Source organism: Mustela nigripes, chromosome 12 (assembly GCF_022355385.1).
Source record: "Mustela nigripes isolate SB6536 chromosome 12, MUSNIG.SB6536, whole genome shotgun sequence".
In the NCBI taxonomy this organism is placed as follows: domain Eukaryota; kingdom Metazoa; phylum Chordata; class Mammalia; order Carnivora; family Mustelidae; genus Mustela; species Mustela nigripes.
In genome coordinates this window covers 90,191,388-90,212,555 of record NC_081568.1, presented here as the reverse complement: position 1 = coordinate 90,212,555, position 21,168 = coordinate 90,191,388, and the positions used below count along the sequence as shown (strand labels likewise).

Below are 21,168 nucleotides of genomic sequence, written 5' to 3'. Positions count from 1 at the left end.
TTTTTTTTTTAATTGGGACTTTTATGTCAAGTGGGGAAGCTACATTGACATTTCATAGAAAAACCGCCCCATCACTGAGAAGGTGCTCCATTTTGGATGGATTCATGATTTACCTTGTACAAGCCTAAGTTCGTGGATGTTCTCTGCTCTTGCCGTGGCAATACGATTAAAATGTCAAACAAAGTTTCCTGGAGCAAGAGTCCTACACAGCTTTCAATTCTTAATGAAAGACACCAGACAAGTTTTCAAAATCTGACTTGAGCCAAAGTAATGCTATTTGTTAGGTAGTGTGAAAAGAAAAGGTCTCAGTGCCTTAAAGTGGTGATGTTCTACCAAGGAAAATGATGTTCTTTTTTTTAGATTTTATTTATTTATTTGACAGAGAGAAATCACAAGTAGATGGAGAAGCAGGCAGAGAGAGAGAGAGAGAGGGAAGCAGGCTCCCTGCTGAGCAGAAAGCCTGATGCGGGACTCGATCCCAGGACCCTGAGATCATGACCTGAGCCGAAGGCAGCGGCTTAACCCACTGAGCCACCCAGGCGCCCGGAAAATGATGTTCTGAGGCATGATATTCTTTATGATTGCTTGTTTTCTGTTGTGGTTCCATTTTGCCACAAAAATTCAATAAAAGGGACATAACCCTATGTTATAATGCCATAAAGTGTTTTTATTTTAAAGCCCTGTGAATTAAGAAGAGGCACCAAACCTTCTGACTCTTTTCTCAAATACTGTTTCATTTTTCTCTCTTCGGGGAAGGACATAGAGGAGGAGCAGAATAAGCTGTTTGTGCCAGATATAACTCACCTCAACGGTACCAGAGGTCCATGGCCTGCTTTCTGATTGGCTCAAGGAAGCACCTGCCACCGAGTCCCACAACTTGATCTAGGGCTCTTGGCAAGGAAAGGTGTGCACCCCTCACAGAGATGCTGAAATTGACTTTGGTTCCTTCCTTCCTAATCTTACATCTGTAGATATTCTGTGGTTTCCATGGGTTTATTCATTTCCATCACCACCACTGCCTTATGGTTATGTTTTGTGGATGGGTTGTTTTTTTGTTTTTTTGTTTGTTTGTTTTTTGTTTTTTTTTTTTTCCTTTTTTGCAGGTGTGTATTCAAACAAAGAAAATGAGTAAGAAAACAATTATGATAGCGGGGGGAAAAAAAAGATTCAAAATTGCCATATGTGAGACCCATGGGAATCCCTGATTAATTTTCATTTTCATCATTTAGTTCTGAGCTTGGCCTGATTCACTAAATGTGTAAGTATGGTCATGGACTTGATTTCCTTGCAGCTTTGGGGAAAAAAATGAACCAGTCTAAGTCTCTCTCACCATGATCAGTTCCTGAAAGGCAAGGTCAAACTCCATGTGCCACTAGCCCCAATACTACAGCTGCAGACCTCTGTCACACAGTGATCCCCAAAGTGGGAATTTTGAAAGATTTTAGAGGGTACTCAGCTTACACTGAAAACATCATGTCCTAGACAGAATTGTCCATTCCTTTGTCTATGTTTCCCTTGTCTTTTCTTGGATCCACATTCTCCTACCCATTTTGAGTACCCAAAATACTTGATTCTGAAATAATAATCTGTTAGAGAATAGTTACAAGCGTTAGGATACTCGAGGAGTCTCATTGGAAATGGAAGGACCAGCATGAAAATGGCACAAAAAGTACTTGGGGTGGGGCACCTGGGTGGCTCAGTGGGTTAAAGTCTCTGCCTTTGGCTCAGGTCATGATCTCAGGGTCCTGGGTTCGAGTCATGCATCGGGCTCCCTGCTCGGCGGGGAGTCTGCTTCCCCCACTCTCTCTGCCTGCCTCTCTGCCTACTTGTGATCTCTGCCTGTCAAAAATAAATAAATAAAATCTTAAAAAAAAAAAAAGTACTTGGGGAACTCCAGAAGTGGGGAGATCACTGTATGGCGGCAACCATTAGGAAAGTCTCCAGAGAGGAGCAGAGGGGAGCTGAGCCTCGGACAGACAGGAAGGTTGGATGGGACTGAGCGAAGTGGGCAAGAGGAGGAAAGACGAGGCATTCGTGGAGTGCGGGTTGACAGAGCTGAAAAGGTAAGTCTGAACAGGTGTGCTAAGGAAATGGTGAGTCTGATTAGAAAAAGTTTTCACAAAGGCAGCATGTAAAGACATGCTAGAGAGGAACCAGTTAGTTTAATGAAAGCCCAAGAGATTCGGACTTGATCCTACAGGCAATAGAAGGGAAAACGACAGGGGGAAAGATATCTTTAAAGACAATGGATGCGACACTAATGGCCAACATGGGTGTCATGAGACTCCCGCACCGTCCCGCTGAGGGGCCATGAGGCTAAGGAGGAGACATGGTGGCTGTGACAACAGAGAGAGTAGAAGTGAGTGAACGAGGCTCGACAAGAAGACTTCACAGAACTTTGGGAGCTGCCCAGGGTCCTCCCAGCAACTGTGTCATGAATAAGGCCTTTCTTTTTCTCTGAAAGTCTCACCATTCTAGTCCTTGACTTTGCCCTTGACGGTCTCATCAGCTCTGCTGTGCTAAAATGTTAAAGGCTGACTATGACTTAAAATAGGAGCAAGAGAATAAAACTGCACAGTGACAAGAAATATTGAGCCATGGGCACGCTCTAAGAAATAACATCTCATAGAATTCCTTCAAAATTCTAGTAAAATACATTTCTCAATAGCAAGAAAACAAAAACAATGGGCAGGTTTGCAGGGAGTTATACAAGAAGCCATTTACTCCAAATTTTTCGTCAAGTTGGGGCGTTTGTGTTGCAGTGGATTGCTGTGACACCAAGAGAAAGCACATCAGCCTGGATTAGATATCATGACTCTTCCTTCCAAATTGCACTGATGGCTCAGGTTCATGCCCCTCAGCACATCTGGACTTCAGGAATGAGTCATTTCAAGAGGCACCCCCAAACAGAAGTTTCTGTTCCCACCCCTTGCTCTACTGCGTACTCTGCACTTGGGAGTACCTGTTAAACAAATCAGACAAGAAAACGTTGTTCTCTAAAGCAGTCATGCAAATTTGCACAGGCAGAGGGTCTGAAAGGAATCAGGCCTGGCCAAAATGACCTCAGGCAGCTGCCAAGGGAAAGAACCTTGCTTCTAAGAATGTTCTGCAGTCTTCCACGTCTCCTGCCATGACAGGCAACAGTGGTGTGACAATTAAGTGTGGTGGGTGGGCATTTCTGTGGGCTGGGAGCCTATTTTAACTTCCAACTGTGGGAGTGAGCTTTAACTCTGTGCTAAAATTAGGGGAATCCAGCAACTCCTGTGGTTATTTCAATCAGTTCCCTCTTATTGAATAGCAGCAGCACAGTTAAGTAATAACATGGTAACCTTGCCAAGACAGAAATGAAATGCTGAGTGTTGCCCAGTTGGATCTGAAATCGCTTCAATGATCTAAGTGGAGAGCCAGACCAACAAAAGGGCTGCTGGCACCTTGGAGGTGGGGGGAACTGGGGACACGGACTAGAGTCCCCACAGCGGCTCCTCTGACGCTCAGGGAAATTTCAAGGGAACAGGAACTGATGGGCCGGGCCATCCGAATTTCCCTAACAAAGTGCCAAGATTTCCAATGGTCAGGAAGACTTGGTTTGATCTCCCCTTTCAGAGACTACACACTGGTTCTGCCAGGGCAGCCCACAGCTAGAGCCAGGGCATCAACAAGACCTTGGCCCTGTTGCTTGAGCTCACACCACACTAATGAGTGTAATAACGATCTAGATAAACAGCTTCTTACGGCCATGCTGTGCAGAGGGTTGTTCGGACTGGCTCTCCTAGGGGAGGAGGATTTTTCTCTAGCCGAGAGGGAGAAAGGCCAGCTCCCAGTTCAGAGCAGAGAACCGAGATAAGGAAAAAATGAAAATGAGGAGGAGGGCAGAACCAGAAGCCTTGAAGAAAGCTTCTTTTGAGGATGCTTGGAGCACCAAGGGGTGCACCGGAACCATCCCCACTGGGCTGAGGTTGGAGATGGAGGGAGAGAGGGGAGGGGGACCCGAGGTAGCAGATGTCAAGATTACCATAGTTTGAGCACCTGAACACTAGGGTTTTCATTTCACCTTTCCCACTCTCCTGACTGTTTTGGCTATTTTCTTCTGTGTGGTTAGGCTGATCTGAATTCAAGTCCAGCCCACAGACAAGGGGCAGGGGGTGACGGGGGTGGGGAGGACTGCAAGGAGGTGGGATCATGGTGGCCATCTGAGAAGCTGGCTAGCGCATACACCAACATTGTTTAGCCTGTCTGCTAAGAAGCAGAACGAACAACAGGGATGGAAGGAGGAAATCGGCCTACTGTGCTTTGGGCCTGACAGTGGTTGTCAACCCTGGCTATGCTTCAGAATTACCTAGGGTGCATCTAAAAAATACAGACACCTGGACCATACCCCAGATATTCTATCGTATTTGGTCACAGGTGGGGCCTAGGCATCAGAATGTTTCAACTTCCCCATGTCATTCCAATGAGCTGCAGGACTGGCAGACACTGAGTCTTTCTAGCAAAGGTTAGGTAAGGGACAAGACTGAAGGGAAAGCATGGGCACACGTTCTGGGTGTCTCCAGGTGGAAAGGCCACTTAAGGGGCACTGAAAGAGGACTTCTCATCCCCTACTTGGTATCCCCTCCATACCATCCCTGACAAAGTGCCTTGGCTTCTAGAAACCCATCCCCCCACCCCCCACCTGAAGACAGGTAGCTCATAGTGGGACACAGCTGCCTGTCTGAAGGACACCTTATGTTGAGCTGATTTCACTGATCTCTTCTATTCTTTTTTTTTTTTTAAGATTTTATTTATTTATTTGACAGACAGAGATTACAAGTAGGCAGAGAGGCAGGCAGAGAGAGGAAGGGAAGCAGGCTCCCCGCTGAGCAGAGAGCCTGATGTGGGGCTCGATCCCAGGACCCTGGGATCATGACCTGAGCTGAAGGCAGAGGCTTTAACCCACTGAGCCACCCAGGCGCTGCCTGATCTCTTCTATTCTTATTCCTATCCTTTGGGTTTTAGTAGAAAGGCAAAAAGAGAATTCCACACAGTGTCGTAAAAACACGAAGTCTGAGCACCAGCTGTATTATTATTGGTTGGAAGGTTTGGTCCTGTGATACTGTCAAGCCACAAGGAAGCCCACTCAGGGAGGGGCAGGTCTTAGCAGTTCCAAAGTTCATCTCTCCTCTCTCTGCTCCTAGAAGCCCACCTGCCGCATATCCCATCCCCTGTACACCACAGCATCCTTCATGTTTTGATAGGACCATGGGCTCAAGAGCTTAATGGGTTACTTTGCCTTTTGTTTTAGTAATTGTCTTCACTGCCTTATCCTCAAATCAGGCCTCTACAGAAAAGCTAGTAGATTTTGTTTCATTAATTAATTGTTTTTGTTCAACAAATCCTTATTAAAAGTCAGTTTGGTGCTGAGTCCCCAAAGCTATGATGGTGGGATACAGGCGGCCCTGGTCCAGCTGCCACGGAGCCCTCACTGAATAATCATACAGACACCTGTCAAACCACAAGTGTGATCAGTGGGGTACAGGAGAGCTCGTCTGGGGGCCTGGCCCCATGTGAATGTGAGGGAAGGCATTGGCTATGAGGAGGGCTCAAAGAGTGGTTCAGGCAGAGGAAGAAGCCTGGACCAAGGTCCTGGGCAGGGAGGGAATACACGTGTAGGAAGAATCAAAAAAAAAACTACTGTGTGGCTAAGCTCTAGAGCAAGTGGGAGGGAACTCAGGAGGGAGTGTGGTCGAGGAGAGGGTAGAAGCCATGTTAGGGTATAGTACCATCACAAGCATGGTAGAAGGCCAACCAAAAGGGTTCACCAGTCAAGATCAAGTATAAAGATGTCAGAAAGAGCCTCTAAATTCAGTACTCTCCTACCCCCAATTTATTTATCTGTTTACGTACTTGTTTATTTTTAAGTATTTATTTATTTATTTGAGAGAGCGCTCACACCCGTGGTGGGGGGGGTGGACAGGGGCAAAGGGAGAGAAAGAATCTTAAGCAGACTCCGCAATGTGCTCAGAGCCCAGTGTGGGGCTCCATCTCATTACCCTGAGATTGTGAGCTGAGCTGAAACCAAGAGCTGGATGCTTAATAGACAGCCACCCAAGCAGGTGCCCCATTCCCCCAATTTTGCCATTACTCTGCATTTGGGTTTTAGAACATGGAAAGTTCCTCCTAGAAACTGAAAAATCTTTTTCAAATAACCAAAGGCTTCTATCATTTATTCATTGTACTACTATTCCCAGGCATCCACTATGCACTGGGCATTGCCCCTTGGCCACTGCCCACAAAGAGCTTATAGCCAGTGGAGAGAGACAGAGCAGGAAAAGCAGCCATGCTGCCAGGGGCCACCCTGAGTCTCCGGATAGTCCCAGTGCTTCCCTCCACCCCAACCTTCCTCAGACTGGCATTGGTATGAGCAAAGCTGAGACCCACAAAGACAACAGCAAACAAAAGAGTCCCTCTCCTATCAGCCTAGTGATGCGACACAGGTAATACATAAAAATATGCATATATACACAAACCACGTAGTTATAAATGCTATGAACGAAAAATCAGGTAAGAAGAGAACCAAATGATGGTTTGTAGAAGCTGTACAAGACAGCTGCTACCGCACGGAAGGCATCTCATGAAGTAACATTTTAGCAGGCAGCACAATAGGAAGTTACATGGAGAAACAACATTACAGGGAGAGGGCAGAGCAAGTGCAAAGATCCTGAGGTAGAGCATGCTTAGCGTGTTCCAGGAACGTAGGGAAGTCAGTGAAACTGGAGGGGAGCAAGCAGGGAGAGGGACAGCAAGGGGAGATTGTCCCTAGGGAATAGAGGGTATGGTGTCAGAGAGGGAGGCAGGAACCAGGTCACAGAGTCTTGTAGGCCACAGTAAGGAGTTTGGAGTCAATTTGCAATGGAAAGTCAGTATCTACAATAAAGCCTTACACAAGGTGGTTAAGTGCTGAGAAAAAATAAGTCAGGTTAAAGGGATAGAGAGAGACTGGAAGGCTGGGGAAGCTATTTAAAACAAGCGGTCAGAGAAGTTCTCTCTGAGGAAGTGACTTCAGGGCTGAGTCTTGAACTATGTGAAGCAGCAACCATACAGATTTCTGGGAGAAGCCAGTTCTAGGCAGAGAAAATAGCACTCAAGTGGGAATACGCTTGACATATTCTGGAAAGAGCAAGGAGGTCACAGGGGCTGGCGCTTAGTGTGGGAGGAAAGGATAGAAGGAGACGAGGCTGGGGAAGGAGGCAAGAGCCAGTTCCGAGGCCTTGGAGGCCAGAGTAGGGCCTTCTATTTTATATGCACCAGAAAGACTTTGAGGATTTCAAGTAGAGGAATGATCTCTCTGTTTTAGGAGGATAACTCTGATTGCTGGGTTGAGAACAGCGATAGAGAGGGAGAAATAGAAACAGGGACATGGGGTTTGCGGTGGCTGAGAAGTTTTGGCCTATGACAGCAATGGCATCAGTGATTAGGCTGGGATTGGATCAAAAAGCAGAACTGGTAGTATTCACTGATACTGTAGACAGAGAGGCGGGAGGGAAAAAAAGAAATCAAGATGGTTCTGTTTTTGTCTCTTGTCGGCTTGTTGAATGAACCGAATCAAAACCCAGTGAATTTCTGCAGATGGAAGAGAGCCTCCAGAAGGGGTAGCCCTGGGTGAGGGGCCACAGGCTGGTGATGGGGGAGATATAGGGGGGACAGGAAGGCACCACGAAGCTGGGAACAGGGAGCAAGGAAAGGAAGGGGAGCCCTGGGGGACCCTAAAGAGATGGGGTGGGGGAGGACCTCTGATGGACAACCTGCGAGTTTTGATCCCTACATTACATTTTTTAATCATTATACTGTAAAAATGACTCCGTGTAAGTACAGGTCTATGGATTTGGGCGGGTGTATCAATATGTGGATAACCACCACCTCCCTGAGACACAGGACAAATCCATTGCCCCAAAAAACTCCCTCACTGTATCCCTTAGTTCTGTTCTCCATGACCACAGTCGTGTCTCTTGGAAATTGCCGTATACATTGAATCATGTAGCGTATAGTCTTTTGAGACCCGATTCTTTTGCTCAGAATGCTTCTCAAATGCCTTTGAGATCCATTCAAACTATTACCTGTTATTGCTGAGTTAAGTGTTTCATTGTATGGGAGTGCCCCTGCTTGTTTGTCCATTCACCTGTTTGAAGGACCTCCGGATCACTTCCAGGTGTAGGCAGTTATGAAGACAGCTGCCACAAACATCTGTGGATGCGTTTTTGTGAGAACATGATTTTTATCTCTCTAGGATAAAATACCCAGTGGTGGGATTGCTGGGTAGTGTGGTAATAGTGCATTTAACTTCAGACTGTTAATATTGTGAACCGCACTTGATCATGGTAATATAGTCTTTATATATTGCTGAATTTGACTTCCTATGACTTTGTTGAAACGTTTCCGTGTCTCTTGTTATTTTTTATTTCTATTTTTTTTTTTTTGGCCTCATCTTTGTGAGATACAGATTAAAGCAGTGTTTAGAGGGAAACATAACATTATGAAATGCTAGAAAAGAACAAAGTATTCAAATCAATAATCTAAGTTTCCCTCTTAAAAAGTAGAAAAAGGAGACCAAAATAAACATCAAGCCAGCAGAAAACAAGAAAGAAAAAATAGAAATCAATGAAACAACAGGATCTGTCTGGTATCAGGTTAACGTTGGCCTCCTATGTTGAGTTGGAAAGCATTCCATTCACTTTCAATTTCTGGGAGAGACTGTATAGAATTGGTCTCATTTCTTTAAATGTTTGAGTTAATTAATGGTGAAATCATCTGAGCTTGGAGATTTCTCCCTCAGAAGATTTTAAACCACAGATCCAATGTCTTTAATCGTTATAGAATATTCAAGTTACTTCTTTTATCTTGGTGAGTTTTGGTAGTTTGGGCTTTTGAAGGAAAATGATACAGTTCCTCAAAGTTGTTGAATTTATGTGCATAGAGTTGTTTTTAGTATTCCCTGATGATGTTCTTCTTTATCGTCTATGGGATTTATAGCAATATCTTTTTTCATTCTTCGTACTGGTAATTCGTGTCTTCTCTCTCTCCTCCTGCTCTCTCATTTCATCTTGCTGGAAGCCTATCAATTTTAATGATATTTGCCAAGAACCAACTTTTGGCTCTTTAAAATTTTCTCCATTGTTTTTCTGTTTTCCATTTCATTGATTTCTGCTCTTTATTGCTTCCTTCGCTCCCATTGCTGCCATTAAGGGATTGCTTGGGGACTGGGGTCTGAGGGAACAGAGAAGAGAAAAAAAGAAAGGATGGCTTTTTGCTCTCTTTCTGAAAATTAGGAGTCTCTTTCCCCAGTCCTTGAGCGCTCCTGGTGTCCTCCCAACCTGCTCTCTAGAGGCCACTTCCAGTTTTCTGGCTGCATCAAGTTCAGGATGGGGGCGAATGGAGGGAAAAAATGGTAAGCTTTCTCCCAGTTCTGTGGTACTTCGATTTCTGATCTTCTTCCCCAATTCAGCTTTCAGAGTCTTCATCATCCTGTCTAGGTTTTATAGTTGCAGTCGGAATTCTAGGTGGAGTGTGTTTCTCCCATCTGAAACTTTGCCCCCACATTCTTTGAGCTGATTCAGAGAGGGTTTGGGGACCTCTGATGTGTGGTCCTCCTGTCTTCCACCCCACCGCTGCTCTCTCAAATGCAGCACGACTGCCCTGACGCCCACCCATCCTCTGGGTTCCCAGGGATCATCTCTGTGGCTGAGGTTGAGGGAACTTGTGCGATTGGCGCATCAGGACTGGACAGGACACATTCCGGACAACAAAGGAGTGTTTCTTTCTTCCAAGATCGATTCCTACATGAGAATTAGTAGTTCATTCCAGAGGGGATTCTTAGTGATTCCTAAGTCTTGGGACATCCTAGTCAAACTTGGTTCCATTGGTCCTAGTGGCTTCCAGTTGATTTCATGAAGTTCTCTTTCTGGTCAGACTGATGGTTCCTAAAATGACTGGATTTCTTCTTACAAACTTACTCAACAGAGAAGAAAGCCTACCTCTTCCTCAGGTTCCTGTGATCTTTTCTTAGGCTAGGAGATTCGTTCCAAACATCCATCGCTCTGCTGAGAAGGCAGTCTGAGCTGGGCATCCGCATTGCCCTCACAGAGCTGAGAAGCAATTCTCCTGGTGCAATTAGAGAGAAATGGCCCAGATGCCATACCCTGGCAGGGTTGATGGAGAAAAGCCTGACGCTAAATGAGAAACCCAACCTTGTCCTCCAGGCCTGTGCGAACCCAAGTTGCCTAGCAAGTCCAGGGCCTGTCTTTTGAATGTATTTTGAAATTAAAGTCAACGTGGAAATGAGGTGTGTGGGTGTGTGGGAGGCTCAACTGAAATGGTCATTGTGTACCAGGCTGGTTATCTCATTGGTTGTGAGACAATAAAAGAGGATCAGATAAACACAGGCATAACCTCTGCCTCCATCGATAAGGTAAATCATCCTTTGTATCATTTGTCTTTCCTTCAGACAGGATACAAAAGGCACAGAGATGAACAATTAATGCCTAAACACAGGAGAGCTTGAAAGCTAGTGTATGTCAGATGCTTACTCTAGGTCATCATTAAGGGGTTGAGTGGATTTGCTTATAAACACGGGCTATCCTGTCCGGGGGTAGGGAAGGAGACAAAATGTGTCTTGTCGTGTGGAGACAGCTCTTTTAAAGACACATTGCAACTTTTCTGCCACGCACAGTAAGTTATAGAGATAATTCTTTTTATAGGAGATGAAATGTTGTCTCCTGAGCAGTGCAAAGCATAATGTGTTATAGAAACAATGCTTTTTCTCTCCACTTTGTGCAAATGTCATTTTTCATTATCCACTGAAGAAGAGTGTGCTGGAGAATGAAACGGGAGCAGCGTTGCCCCTTCTGCAGATGGTCAGGCACTTCCTGACACATACTCAGCGAAGACTTTTCCTGTGAGCCCTGGGCGTTCTCCCCAGGGCACCCCACCCCCACCCCCAACAGTGAAGTGCGGAGCGCCAAGCCCCGGAAAGATGTCGCAGCTTCCCAGGTTATCCCTTTCCACTGCCCTCATTCTCTGCTGAGGGTTTTGTGGGTGGCAGTGATGGCTGTTGCTCCCACCCAGTCCAACCGAAGGCAGCTAAAGAAAAAAGTGCCAAGACAAACAGAACGAGAGCCTTGGGGACCCGGTAATGGGTACAGAGCGTAGAGTGTGGTAATCATTCTTTTGATTTGTGCTCAGATATGTTTTCTATTTGCTTTTGCACAGAATGCACATTTTCCCCCTGGATTGCAAATAATCTGAACCAGGGTAAAACTGTCACAAAGTGGCCTTCAAACATCATGTCTGTGTTGGAACTGAATGACTGATCAGACATTTAAATATGGAAACTGGGAATTCGGGTAAATTGCACTGATATGGTTTCTCAGAGTTGTTTAAATAATCTCTGCTTTCTTGGGTCTCTCTCTGTCTCTCTCTCCCCCTCTTTCTCTCAAGAGTTCTGCATCTTTTCCTCCCATTGTTCCAATTCTAGTGTCACTCAATAATATGGTTGCCCCTAAAAATTATTTTTACATCATTCCTAACAGATAAAACAAGGAAAAGAAGATGAGATTGCATTATCAACATGGTCAGTGTCTGGTCCCTCTGCCTTTTTTTCCAGGGTCAATTTCTAGAGCTAATCCACATCTTCCTGCACTGTCACCAGTGTCTTCTGACAAGCCCCTCTGAAGTTAAAAACAGGCAAAGAAATAAGCATACACCGAATGACCACTCAGACTGTATGTCCTGCACACAGCCCTCCCCCAGGGTCTGCAAGGGGCGGCAGCTGGCATAGGAACCAGTGGTTTCACACCACGCTGGGTGAGGCTCCTGTGTGGTGGGGCCCCTGACAGAAGTCGGGCAAAGGAATCCTACCACGGGGCTCTAGTCCCACATTAATGTCAAGCACTGGGTTTTCTTTTAGTTACTCAAGGATCAAAGGGAAATTATTCAATAAAAAGGAACTTAAAGGGGACTTCTGGGCCAACACAAACCTTAATCAAAAACACTTGTTCAAACGCAGCTTCCTTGACCTGCCTTTTCATAGAGTCTTTCCAGTTCGTATACACATTTGTGATTAAAATAAGGATTTTCTCCATTGCAATTCAGCATTCCCTTGCCTCTCAGCTGACCAGAGTTTCACAAGGGTGACGTGACAGTTTGTTGCTAAGGAACTGAAGATATATGTCACAATTCAGCATTCTGATAAAGAAAAGTAAATTCTTTTCAACAGACTGAATATTAAGTATAAAGAAGCAGTGTGTGTGTGTGTGTGTGTGTGTGTGTGTGGTGTATTAGAACTGACAACAGCCAGAGGTTTTGCACAAGCACACTGCTGTCAGAAATGTGGATGATCAGGGGCGCCTGGGTGGCTTAGGCAGTTAAGCTCCTGCCTTTAGCTCAGGTCATGATCCCAGGGTCCTGGGATCGAGCCCTCCATCGGGCTCTCTGCTTAGCAGGAGCCTGCTTCTCCTTCTCCCTCTGCCTGCTGCTCCCCTCGCTTGTGCTCTCTCTCTGTCAAATATATAAATAAAATATTAAAAATAAAATAAAAATGAAAAGTGGATGATCAGTGCTTCCTCTATAAAAGCTCCTCTTTAATAACCCTCTGTTGCCTCACTTGTAAGAATACCGTCATGTGTTTGAACTTTTCACTCCAGCTTGTTTTGCTCCCCTCTGTTCAATGCCTGTTCCCGCACACTGTCATGTCAGGGATTTATCACACTGTGACCTCGAGTCACAGTTCTCTCTTAAAAGGAGTCAAGCACAAACTTCCCAAGTCTCTAATATTCTAGGTGTTCGGCAGGGAGACTGGAACATTCCTCCCACTTGAAGTCCACCCCCATCAATGTTTCTCGAAAATCTACTCCTCTTAGTCACGACCTATGAACACGAATAGAACGCAGCTAATGTTTCCCCATATCCCATGTGCCTGAACACTGGGGAAAGTTAGAAATTATATAGTTTGCGATTTCCAGGGAGAAGTGCAATAACTTCACAGTTTTTTTTTAAATAGAATTCTTTAAGAAGCAGAACAATTTAAAATGTGCCCTTCTTTTGCAGCATGAAAAAAGAGCTCTGCCTCTCAATGTGGTTCGTCTGCTATCATGTTGCTGATTCTGTGATGGTTAGATTAAGAAAAATGGGAAAATCTCATAGCAGATAATGCCGCAAACAAATGATATGCATACAATAATAGATAAGTACACACCATGAATTGAAGAGGAAATGGATATATGTAGAAAAGGAAACACTGATCCTTTGAAAATTGAAGATAAGAGCTTAATTACTTATAAAACTATAGGAAGATGTGACCTGAATTTTACTGAAGAGAAATAAATGTCGTGGTCAAATCCTTGGGTACTAGGCCAACATTTTGCTTGAATTCTCTCTCTCTCCATGCAGTAGGGGGCCAATTCGGAGTAATGCATGTTTACTCTGCCTAATTGAGGAGGTTGGACGCTAATGAGTTTTTTGAACACTGCAGAAAAGAGTGTTGCATGTGAAAGGAAACCAAAGGGTACATGGAAACGGGGGGGAAAAATCACCAAAGGGTACATAGAAATGAAAAAAAAGAAAGAAAAGAAAAATGTCCTGGGAACATGGGAAAGTTCACTTTTGTGGGCTGGGAGAAATCCAAAAAAAATAGGTTTTAGAAAGAGGTGATGTGGTTAAAAGACATTCACTCATTCACCCTGGCTAGAACAGAACTATAAACAGAGTTTAACCCTGACCTCCCATAAATGATACAGGCATGTGTTGACAAGCAAACAAACAGAGTATGTCACTTAATTCTGCCTATTATTTATGCTACCCAGAAAATTTCCTTCTGTGCCCCTTGCGGTTTTCTCCCAACCACCCAGAAAATTCAAACTCTATACACATTCTGAGATAAAACACAGAAAATATGTCTACATTGAAGGACCTAATCAGAAACGTGTAATTGAAGACAAACCTTTGAATAGTACCAATACAGATTCAGTTTAAGGTGATTAGGGTCATTTAGTCTCAAGATGAGAATATTTAGGAGCCTCAACATACGCTGAGTCCCTTCTGCCCCAGACTCTGTCAGAGGGCAAGACCAAAAAAAGGGGGTTGGGGGGCAAGGAAGAGGCTCTGCCCTTGGGAAGTTAGGATGTGATAGCAAAATCATATCAAAGAGGCACACAGGACAGCATGTGCAGAGTTCTAAGAGTGGCTTTGGCCAGATGTGCTCCCTCTGAGACGGGGATAATTGTCCTGATAACTAAAGGATACAGAGGTGGAGGGGAAGAGAATGTGTATCCTTGAAACAGGAATCATCCCAGGGAGTCATCCAAGGAGAGACAAGCAGGCTGAAGTAACCTTGAATATTCCAGCCTTGAATATTCTGGTTATCTGTTGGTGTGCAGAAAACTGTCTCAAAATTTGGTAGTTTAAAACAAACACTTTATTTCATTTATAATATTTGTATCTCAATAATTCAGGAAGAGCTCAGCTGCATGGTTTATCTCTGATCTACACAGCATCACCTGGGACTAGTTGGGCATCATCTTTAAGATGGCTTCTTCACTCTTCAGTTTGTTACTTGGAGTCCTTGGTCTACCTCTCTCTCTCTCTCTCTACCATCTCCCTCAGCTCAACTTGGGCTCCCCATAGCATGGCAGGCTCAGGGTAACAGAACTTCTTACAACGGTTGCTCAGTATTCCAAGAAAGTGTCCCCAGGGTCATAGCCAGAAGTTCCAAATATTCCTGTAACCTAACCTTGGAACAGACATCACTTCTATCGCATGCTATTGGTCAAGTGGGCCACAAAGGCATTCTATATTCGAGGGAATCGGATTAAACTTCATCTTCACAATGAAATTGTAGCCAACTTTAATCGACCACAGAAAGTAATGAATAAAGCAAAATAGTTTAAGTAAATGGTCAATGCTAGACAGCAGGAGCGAGCATCAGAGCATGAGGCAGAGAATGAGTACAGAGGGCTTTGAAGGTAAGAGATCTAAACATTCAGATAATAACACCCTTTCTCCTGGTATAGACTCTCTTGTGGAACTATGTTCAACTATGTTCAACTATGTTCACAAAAGAGGGCACCATGATTTTCTAGAGTTCCCAGGCACTGGACTAGGTGAACGAAGGAAATAGAAATTTCCCATCTGAATCTCTCTAAAAGGATACTCTCTGGTCAGAACATATCTTTCCAGATGAGACTTTCCTGCTGATTCATCAGCATACCCATGGCTGAAAATGGTTGTCCCAGGTCTGCATGGCCTTGGATTCCTACATGGCCTCTATGCCTTTGATTCCTATCACCCAACATTATGTTATTACAGATTATTCATCTCTTCACTTGAATTCTGGAGGGGTTTTTATTAGATTAGCCCAGCCTGTGGACTGGTCCCTTTTGAGTCAAACAACTACTCTTAGTGCAATCAAATAGGGATGGAGAACAGGTTCAGGTATCTAATAAAAAATTAACATAAAAGCATAGCCCCCTAGTCTCTCCCTGCACCTGCCCCCACAATCAGTGAGTGAGCACAGCAGGAAGAGAGTCAAGGAAAAAGGTATAGCAACAAGTAAGGAGGAGCATGTGGAAAAGAGGCCATCCCAGAGCTGGGAACTGGGACAAGGACAGAATAACTTGGTCCCCAAGCCATGCATGCCTATCCCAAACCCTTCCCTGGTGGAGGCAGACCCATTTCCTATTGAACTTGCCCTGGCAGCTTTGATGCATGAAGCAGTAAAGTATGGGACAGTAAGGGATAGTATCACAGAAGGCCCTTTCTTATCTGGTTCTCACAGAGGATTTTAATGCTTATAACAATATTGGGGGTATCAGCCCTCTCTTTCTATATTATTCTCCCACATACATATCTATACCAAGTCATAAGGGAAAGATTGATGGCATAAGCACAAGCTCTTTAATTTTGTCAACAGAAATTATTAATTCAAAAAGTGAGTAAGAAAACAAATCCCTGTTGGAGAAAAGTACTAATGGTACTTCATACTGTAATAGACAAATGCAAATCGGGATTTTCCTTTTCCTTAATTAGCAGACAAAATTCAGGATAAAGTTTAAATTGATAAGAGCTCTTTCAGCACCGGAGAAAGGTATTGACCTTCTCGAGGTAAGTGTGAAGTACATTAAAATCACCATTTTCTCAGTAATCAAGTTTACCTCTACAATAACTTTGGACTATGACACTCCTTCAGAAATGCTGTCTGCTCAAAATTCTCTGAACAGCAACCCTGCAAGGAGTTCTGCTGGGGTAGTAGAATTGTGGCGGGGTAGTCAGAATCAATTTGTTCCTGTGACTGACACAAGGGCCTGCATGTCAGCCAAGCCCTCTCAAACCATCTGTGCTCTGATTATGATCAATAGGTATTCATGATATGCCCAGGAAATGTGCTGTTTGATTACTTTTACACAGGAGAGGAGACAAAACATCTCAACCTAGAGTCTCTTAATGTGGATGTAGAAGCTGGGTGATGAATTATTAGAATATAGAGTTTGCACTGATAAACTTTTGAACTTTCATTGAACTTGTAGATTAAGAATAGGCAGTTTTTCCAAGAGGAAAATTCACCAGACAACCAACAATTTTTCTTTCACATATTTAAGGGAGATGTTCGATCTGGTAAGGAAATAATAGTAATTTATGTCTTTGATAATTGAGAAGGATTATAGTTCTATACACAGAAAAAGCAACCATCACCCGGGCCCTGTGAGTCACAAAGCCATTAAAGAAGAAGCTTCCAGCTTAAAAGCAGATGAAACCTTGATGTTCTTCAAGAGGGAGTTGAGAAAAGGGAAAAGAAATCCCCATCTACTTGTAAAATTAGGGCCCCCTCTCCGCCTTCCTTCCAAACAACCACCATGACACTTTTCAAATTCAGCTTGATCTCTGGCACTAAAAGAAATACACACACACACACACACACACACACACACACACACACACAACCATTTCTCTGCATGCATAGCTCCCTGCATACACCAAAATGTACATGTAAAACAGACCCACAATGACCCTCAGTAGGAGGCAACCATCCAAACATAAGCAAGGAAGCTGCCTCCTTCAATCTACTAAGACCCATCATTCTCCAAACATCATTTGTCCTGTAATCTGTAGGAACAACCTGGAGCAGACGAAAGGTTAAGAAGGAAGATTGCTGACCAGCTGGAAACATGTGTTTGGTACATTCAACTCACTACAAGAAATTATTTTAATGATAAAAGAGTGTCAGTTGAGATCAGGTTCCTAAGAGATGGGAATAACTAATTTTGCTGCAATGACACTGAACAGCTTGTATTAAAAACACAAACTGGCTAGTGGCTCTTTGGCTTGTTTGGTACAATGCACCAAAGACTTCAAGTAAATGCTGGCCATTCTCCAGTTCAGCTGCCCTTATTAATAATAGATCCTATCACCTTTCTTCCCAGATCTCTTCACTATAATGTTTTTGCTTCCTTGGAATTCAGTTTGAGTCAATCCTACCACTACTTTAAGCATGCAGCTTGCTGGATGCTCAGAATGAGAAGAACATGATCTTATCACAAGTCGCTAAAAGCTGATGTTGATAAAGAACCATGGGCGTTATAATACAAGGCTGGGAAACAGCCAACAAGAATGAGAAACGCAGTCTCAAAGCAAAGTCTAAAGATGGAGCCAGAAGCTCCATTTGGGGGGTTCAAAGTGCCTACTTCATTTGCAGGGAAGAGACTTACACAAGTTTTCTCAAGTCATGGGGGTTAGGTGTTATTAAAAAACAAACAAACAAACAAACAAACACCCAGACCTGGCATAGGAAAGCCATCAGAAACTTGGGCAGGTCTAGGGACTCATTATTCTGTCCATCTCTTTGTCTTATAGCATCTCTACCTTGAATGCTGGTCTGCTCTGTCCTCCTATCTCTACTGACTTGGCTTACTCCAAGTTTCTATTTCCTTACAACTATGGTTTGCACATAATTGCTCATGACCTTGATTCTACCTCCTGGTGTTTAGTTTTAGCAAGCACGGCTGTCTTATTTGAATTTCTGAAGAGGAGAGAGAGAATTTGGTTGTCTCTACCCACATTTCATGTGGCCACACTCTGGGTTAGTAGTCAGGCACTAGATGGACTACTTTAGTACTGATGACCCAATCACAGGCCAGTTCTCTAGGGCCAAAAGGATTGGGTCTGGGGGAGTGGAGTGAGGGTATACATAAAGCTGTCCCTTCAGCATGGGCAGTTCAATTTATAAGAGGCTTGGCCAGCATTCATTGATCTTCCTGGTCCATGCAATAACTGGGATAGGTTCTATAGAGGAGGTTACATCTGAGATGATCATAAAAGGATCCTTTGAATGGACAGGCAAAGATGGAGTAAATATGGAGGTAACTGCATATGCAAAGGCCAAAAACAGGAAAATAGGAAGTATATGAGTATTTTGTTTGGCTAGAGCAGTGCTTCTCAAATTTTCTGTAAATGTGAATCACCTAAGGATCTTTTTAAAATGCAGATTCCTATTTTCCTATTCAATAAACCTGAAGCAGGACCTGAGATGCTGCATCTCTAAGTTCCCAGGTGATGCTAATGTGCTGGTAGAGACTTAACAATAGTAGGGCTAGGGAAAGGAATATGCCAAAGCCTTGGATGCCAAGCTACGAAATTGGTACCCACTCTACTTCAGCAAGTAATAAGCAGCTGTGAAGGACGTGGGACAGAAGAATGATATAATCAGAGTGGTGTTTAAGAATATTTGATTGGGCAATGCTTTGTGGGATGAATCAGAAGAGAACTGGAAGATCTGCTCTTTAACTGGTAAAGACCAGGACAGAGATATGAAGGACTAATTAGGATGACTTCTCTGAAAGAGGAAAGGAAGGGATATATAAGATAAGATATATAGCCAATTGAACACGCCCTTCCCAATGTCCTTACCCAGTCTAGCCTTACTTAACAAGGGAAGTCACTTCCTCGGGCATCATCTGGTGACATCTTTCTATGTCCTTTGCAGGGTGTCTGTTTTTCATTTCAGATCACATCTAAAGATATACACTCTCTTTTACCTCTAGCCCTTAATTTCATTCTCCCTGCCTAACTGCATTTTTTATTGTGGGCAACTTGCCGCATGATTTAACTATATTATAACCATGTAACTCTGTTATTTAGCTATTATTTCATTGTGTACCAATAACCAAATTCAGTAACTATATTTGTTCTGCTGAGGAGTTTTGTTGAAAGCATATCTGAAGGGCACTGGGCAATGAAGTAAAGTCTATTACTGCCTTATCACCATCAAGAAAATGATCTGTTTGTTTGCAGTTCACTGAAGTACATAGCCAAAGAAATTGAAAGAGAGTTTAGGGAGGGCTTGAGTGAGGTCCAGAGATGGAGATGGATGGATACTCTAAACACTGTGCTTTGGTTCAAGATGCCCCAAAATCAGCTGTGACAATATACAGTAGGGAAGCTGCCAGATCATGTATTGACAGGAAAGGAGAGAGAAGGTGACAAACCTTATATTGGAATTCAGAACCTCCATTATTACACAGCATAACCAGTCCCTATTATACATTTAGAACCACGGGAAAGATAAAACTTGATGTTAAATACAAATCCCGCCTGAAATTTTCTTAAGGCTAAAGGCTTCATAATATCCTGAGATTAAAGCTATAAAGAAGAAATCTGTGCTTACCTATTGGATCATTCATGCCATTTTGAGGTTGAATTCTGAATACTGAACTTTGGTTTTCTGGTTGAACATTTGAGGTCCCTGTGCATTAAATAATTTACACACCAAGCAGGACTTTAAATCCATGCCTTTTCCTCCTATTGGGATGGGATTTTGTGCACACGTGTAGACTTACATCTCAAAAGCCAAGCAGTTGTTTCTGATCAAAAAAAAAAAAAAAAAAAAACAACGACGATATTTCCTGTGCTTATAGAAAGGGACAAATAAGGGAAGGAAGGAAGGAAGGAAGGAAGGAAAAGAACTGTTTAGTCCAGGATATTAGAGCTATTTTGATTGCACAAGAACATAGTCGGAGTCAGGAACACAACAGAGGAAGTATTCCCAAAGGAAATCAAGATTAAAATGCACACTTTGGCCTCCTCCTACAAATGCCAACCTCCCAAACCCACAGGTCATTTTGTTTGACAATGTCACATCGATTCACATTTCACAATGTGCTCTTAACTTTAGAATCTTAATGTGCTGATTGGAATTAGCTGTGTCTTTTGAGAAGAGCCTTGTCTTGGCCATGTCCAGTTTTGGAGAGACTTTCTAGTTGGTTGGAGGCATCAGCAAGATGCCTTGTCATTCTGGACTGCTAGGTGAGCTAATAAGCTTCTATCTTGCTTTCAAACATATTCACACAAACATACAGAACACATGCATGTGTACATGGACGTGTGTGCGTGTGTGTGTGTGTGTGCGCACACAGAGAGAACATAAATATTTTCTATATATAAAACTGGACATGTGGTATGTTATGTCCTTACAAGGCATTGGGAAGCCATACTTTGAAGAGGACATAGATTTTGGAAAAACAAAAACAAAAAGAAACACACATTCCATAACAACTGTAATAATGGTCCCACAATGTATATGTATACCAAATCATGTTGTATACCTTAAATATATATAGCTTTTACTTAAAAAACAAGTAGAAAACAAGAAATAAGGAAGTGAGACTTCCTATAATCAGTGAAGGTGAGGTCAAACCCTCTGACCCCATTACCAGAAGTAAAATGAGGTTCAGGCCACTAGCAAACGGCAGGGAAGGAAGAGGAAGAGGCTTTCAAAGACTGGTATAAACCTGTGCGGGTTACTGGGAAGGGGAAGGAAATAGATATGCTGGACCCACTTCCTTTCCTCAGCTCTACTCCCTGCTAGGGCTTAGGGCTGTGGACACATTTCTGAGTCTCCTGCTGGTGGCTGTGGGAGGGGAGAAGTAGAGCAAGGAGTCTGCCAACCATTCTGACAATCTGTGCTGTCTCAAAGGCAGTGATTCCAGAGTATTTCCATACCCTGAATGCTACAAATCCTTCTTTCTGCTTCTCTCTGTGTCAGTTCCGTGCCTAGTCCTACTTGGCCAGCAAGGAGAATCACCATCACCATAAGTAATATCCCTTCCCAGAGCGACCTGGTCTATGGTCACATAGCCATAAAAAGATGGCAAC

General features: G+C 43.5%; 1 long non-coding RNA gene across 1 annotated transcript in view; it reads left to right on the top strand.

Annotated features, from left to right (window-relative positions):
* The window catches only part of LOC132027922 (uncharacterized), a 15,560-nt gene extending 15,006 nt beyond the window's left edge, over positions 1–554 (top strand). The window contains exon 4 of the long non-coding RNA XR_009407250.1: positions 383–554. This is a non-coding gene — a long non-coding RNA (uncharacterized LOC132027922). The remainder of the gene's footprint in view (positions 1–382) is intronic.
* The last annotated feature ends 20,614 nt before the right edge of the window (positions 555–21,168 follow it).